General features: G+C 56.0%; 3 non-coding genes across 3 annotated transcripts in view; all 3 read left to right on the top strand.

The window, feature by feature from the left end:
* The first annotated feature begins 2,040 nt into the window (after window positions 1-2,040).
* Window positions 2,041-3,933, top strand: LOC126318145 (small subunit ribosomal RNA). The gene has a single exon (XR_007557182.1). It is a non-coding gene; the product is annotated as a small subunit ribosomal RNA (ribosomal RNA).
* A 355-nt stretch (window positions 3,934-4,288) lies between these two features.
* LOC126318139 (5.8S ribosomal RNA) lies at window positions 4,289-4,443 on the top strand. Its single transcript, XR_007557177.1, has one exon. It is a non-coding gene; the product is annotated as a 5.8S ribosomal RNA (ribosomal RNA).
* A 188-nt stretch (window positions 4,444-4,631) lies between these two features.
* Window positions 4,632-5,000, top strand: part of LOC126318158 (large subunit ribosomal RNA) — a 4,222-nt gene continuing 3,853 nt past the window's right edge. Inside the window, exon 1 of the ribosomal RNA XR_007557194.1 lies at window positions 4,632-5,000. This exon is cut by the window's right edge and continues 3,853 nt beyond it. This is a non-coding gene — a ribosomal RNA (large subunit ribosomal RNA).

Raw genomic sequence — 5,000 nt, 5'->3', positions numbered from 1 at the left:
ACCTAACTTACACTGCACCTTAACCTAACTTACACTGCACCTTAACCTAACTTACACTGCACCTTAACCTAACTTACACTGCACCTTAACCTAACTTACACTGCACCTTAACCTAACTTACACTGCACCTTAACCTAACTTACACTGCACCTTAACCTAACTTACACTGCACCTTAACCTAACTTACACTGCACCTTAACTGTCACATGTAACGTCACAGGAATGTAGCTTTGCCTAACAGCAACCCTCTGAACATAGTTCACTGCTTGGATCCTCTGGTGTCATGTGTATTTCTTGATGCCATGGTGCGTACCCTCACATAAAGGTCTTTCGAGTGTTGCGTACTTTCTACACAGTCCCGCTAACCACTGGAAGGGTGTACCGCTACAGAACGAATATCGCCCTCCCCTCCTGCCCTTCCAAGCTGGTCGGTCAGGCGTTTGTTTGTGAAATGAGCCTTGCAGCTGTTCAGTTGCATTCGGTTGTCGATGCAGTCAGTGTACGTTGTGGTACGGCCTGTGTGGACTGTCCGCTGATGTACGCGTAACCCACACTGATCATCCGTCGTTACGTACTGAGTGACATAATGTGGCACATGCTTGACCGTACACCGGCTGCGCCCTACAATGGCGAATCATAAGGGCCATATGTTGTGCACGATGCTACTTGTCTCGTCTCCCCATTACAGCGAGATTGCACTGTTGTACGCCGTACAGACATGTGGTAAGTAGGTACGGACGAAAGTATTGCATGTTGGCCCCCCCCCCCCCCCCTCCTCCCTCTGCCGGGAATCAGCGTGAGCCGTCTGTTGATGTAGCGACGAGGGTTTTCCTATTTAATCGTATTGCCCCACACAACATGATAGCACGGTGGACCGCGTTCCACATCTGCGACATGCTACAGAGGCCGGTTGACAGTCGACCGCGCAAGGGACATTGCACACGTGCGCGGACCATCTTCCACGTGTTCTCTCGTGTACATGCCGCAGTGTGTATGTGGGCTGATGTAGCGTGTCGTGACACATAACATGCAGGCATGCCAGAATCGTAGATTTCGCAAATGTAGATTGACGTATACGTTTGCTGCCAAAGATCCGCAAATGAACTGGAAATCAGTTGTTGAGCGGTTGTTCGCGCTGCAGGTGCATCGGTGATAGCGACGATCGGTACATCTGTGAACCGGTTGTTTCGGCGGTACCCGCCATGCCCCCGAACCTGAGTTGGCCATGTGGGTATGAAGCGATACGAGGCTGTGGCTTGGCGGGACAGTCCCCGGCCGGTGAGGGGGGGCCGCCCGGCGTGCTGGCCGCGCGCTGCGTGAGCGCACGCACTACAGCCGGCTGGTGGGGGGCGCCCAGTGGCAGGAGCGCCGGCCGACGGGCCCGGCTGGCGTCCCAGCTATGCGCCGGCGCACCCTGCGCGCGGCGCCAGGCGGCCAAAGTGGGTTCTGTCGAGCCCGGTGCGAAGCGCGGTGGACATCTGCAGTGTGCTGGTCCGATTGCGGACTGTGTGCGTTGAGGATGCGCCGCCGCCCGGCACTCGGCGTCGCGACGCCGTCTGCTGCTCGGTCGCCCCCAGCGGTTCTCGCAGGTGGTTTGTATCGCAGCTCTGCGGACGTGTTGGCGCGTGCGCTGTGCTGGGAGAGTTCGCTTCTGCACCCAAGTGGGGCTTTGCCCTTCTGTGGCGCTGGCGTTGGAGCTGCCGGTCACCGTAGGTGGCGCGTGTTGTTTCCCGCCGGCAATGCCACGACAGCACGCTCCCGGGCCTCTGTCGGCAGCGGCAAGCTCAGTTGGGAGCACGGGTGTTCGCACTGAAAGCGTCTACTCGCCTATCTCCGGGCGATTGCGCCTTTCTCGAACCCGACCAAGTACTTAGGACGGCGCTGCGCGCCGCCGGGACCTGAGAGGGTTTCGAGGTGTATCGTGCAGGGGAGCTCAGCCTCCTCCTGTTTGCAGAATAATTGAGCGGACGCTTGCGTGTTCGCGCGGGCCCTCGGGACACACTCCCGGGCGGCCGGCTGCTCAGCTCTCGTTGACGCAGCTCCCTGGTTGATCCTGCCAGTAGTCATATGCTTGTCTCAAAGATTAAGCCATGCATGTCTCAGTACAAGCCGCATTAAGGTGAAACCGCGAATGGCTCATTAAATCAGTTATGGTTCCTTAGATCGTACCCACGTTACTTGGATAACTGTGGTAATTCTAGAGCTAATACATGCAAACAGAGTCCCGACCAGAGATGGAAGGGACGCTTTTATTAGATCAAAACCAATCGGATTGGCTCGTCTGGTCCGTTTGCCTTGGTGACTCTGAATAACTTTGGGCTGATCGCACGGTCCTCGTACCGGCGACGCATCTTTCAAATGTCTGCCTTATCAACTGTCGATGGTAGGTTCTGCGCCTACCATGGTTGTAACGGGTAACGGGGAATCAGGGTTCGATTCCGGAGAGGGAGCCTGAGAAACGGCTACCACATCCAAGGAAGGCAGCAGGCGCGCAAATTACCCACTCCCGGCACGGGGAGGTAGTGACGAAAAATAACGATACGGGACTCATCCGAGGCCCCGTAATCGGAATGAGTACACTTTAAATCCTTTAACGAGTATCTATTGGAGGGCAAGTCTGGTGCCAGCAGCCGCGGTAATTCCAGCTCCAATAGCGTATATTAAAGTTGTTGCGGTTAAAAAGCTCGTAGTTGGATTTGTGTCCCACGCTGTTGGTTCACCGCCCGTCGGTGTTTAACTGGCATGTATCGTGGGACGTCCTGCCGGTGGGGCGAGCCGAAGGCGTGCTTGCGCGTCCCGAGGCGGACCCCGTTGAAATCCTACCAGGGTGCTCTTAGTTGAGTGTCTCGGTGGGCCGGCACGTTTACTTTGAACAAATTAGAGTGCTTAAAGCAGGCAAGCCCGCCTGAATACTGTGTGCATGGAATAATGGAATAGGACCTCGGTTCTATTTTGTTGGTTTTCGGAACCCGAGGTAATGATTAATAGGGACAGGCGGGGGCATTCGTATTGCGACGTTAGAGGTGAAATTCTTGGATCGTCGCAAGACGAACAGAAGCGAAAGCATTTGCCAAGTATGTTTTCATTAATCAAGAACGAAAGTTAGAGGTTCGAAGGCGATCAGATACCGCCCTAGTTCTAACCATAAACGATGCCAGCCAGCGATCCGCCGCAGTTCCTCCGATGACTCGGCGGGCAGCCTCCGGGAAACCAAAGCTTTTGGGTTCCGGGGGAAGTATGGTTGCAAAGCTGAAACTTAAAGGAATTGACGGAAGGGCACCACCAGGAGTGGAGCCTGCGGCTTAATTTGACTCAACACGGGAAACCTCACCAGGCCCGGACACCGGAAGGATTGACAGATTGATAGCTCTTTCTTGATTCGGTGGGTGGTGGTGCATGGCCGTTCTTAGTTGGTGGAGCGATTTGTCTGGTTAATTCCGATAACGAACGAGACTCTAGCCTGCTAACTAGTCGCGTGACATCCTTCGTGCTGTCAGCGATTACTTTTCTTCTTAGAGGGACAGGCGGCTTCTAGCCGCACGAGATTGAGCAATAACAGGTCTGTGATGCCCTTAGATGTTCTGGGCCGCACGCGCGCTACACTGAAGGAATCAGCGTGTCTTCCTAGGCCGAAAGGTCGGGGTAACCCGCTGAACCTCCTTCGTGCTAGGGATTGGGGCTTGCAATTGTTCCCCATGAACGAGGAATTCCCAGTAAGCGCGAGTCATAAGCTCGCGTTGATTACGTCCCTGCCCTTTGTACACACCGCCCGTCGCTACTACCGATTGAATGATTTAGTGAGGTCTTCGGACTGGTACGCGGCATCGACTCTGTCGTTGCCGATGCTACCGGAAAGATGACCAAACTTGATCATTTAGAGGAAGTAAAAGTCGTAACAAGGTTTCCGTAGGTGAACCTGCGGAAGGATCATTACCGACTAGACTGCATGTCTTTCGATGTGCGTGTCGTGTCGCGCAACACGCTACCTGTACGGCAGTAGCCGTGCGCCGCGTGCGGAACCACGCGTGCCTCTCAAAACTAGCGCAAGTGTTGTTGTGTGGTACGAGCGCTGAAGCTCTGGAGCGGCTGGCCTGCGGCACCTGGCGCCTGGCGCCGGTTTTGAATGACTTTCGCCCGAGTGCCTGTCCGCTCCGGTGTGGAGCCGTACGACGCCCATCGGCCGTCAGGCCGTTGGACACAAAGTAATGGAACAGGGGCCGTCAAACGCCTCAGTCCCGCCTCTGCAACTGTCTTGAAAGAGATGGTGGAGAACTGAAAAGATAAAGATCACCCAGGACGGTGGATCACTCGGCTCGTGGGTCGATGAAGAACGCAGCAAATTGCGCGTCGACATGTGAACTGCAGGACACATGAACATCGACGTTTCGAACGCACATTGCGGTCCATGGATTCCGTTCCCGGGCCACGTCTGGCTGAGGGTCGGCTACGTATACTGAAGCGCGCGGCGTTTGTCCCGCTTCGGGCGCCTGGGAGTGTCGTGGTCGCCTGTGTGGCCGGCCGCGTCTCCTTAAACGTGCGATGCGCGCCCGTCGCCTGGCGGTTCGCATACCGGTGCTTTCTCGGTAGCGTGCACAGCCGGCTGGCGGTGTGGCGTGCGACACCTCGTACAACGACCTCAGAGCAGGCGAGACTACCCGCTGAATTTAAGCATATTACTAAGCGGAGGAAAAGAAACTAACAAGGATTCCCCCAGTAGCGGCGAGCGAACAGGGAAGAGTCCAGCACCGAACCCCGCAGGCTGCCGCCTGTCGTGGCATGTGGTGTTCGGGAGGGTCCACTACCCCGACGCCTCGCGCCGAGCCCAAGTCCAACTTGAATGAGGCCACGGCCCGTAGAGGGTGCCAGGCCCGTAGCGGCCGGTGCGAGCGTCGGCGGGACCTCTCCTTCGAGTCGGGTTGCTTGAGAGTGCAGCTCCAAGTGGGTGGTAAACTCCATCTGAGACTAAATATGACCACGAGACCGATAGCGAACAAGTACCG

Source organism: Schistocerca gregaria, unplaced genomic scaffold (genome assembly GCF_023897955.1).
Source record: "Schistocerca gregaria isolate iqSchGreg1 unplaced genomic scaffold, iqSchGreg1.2 ptg000655l, whole genome shotgun sequence".
Taxonomy (NCBI): domain Eukaryota; kingdom Metazoa; phylum Arthropoda; class Insecta; order Orthoptera; family Acrididae; genus Schistocerca; species Schistocerca gregaria.
This window is presented reverse-complemented; position numbering and strand designations above follow the sequence as displayed.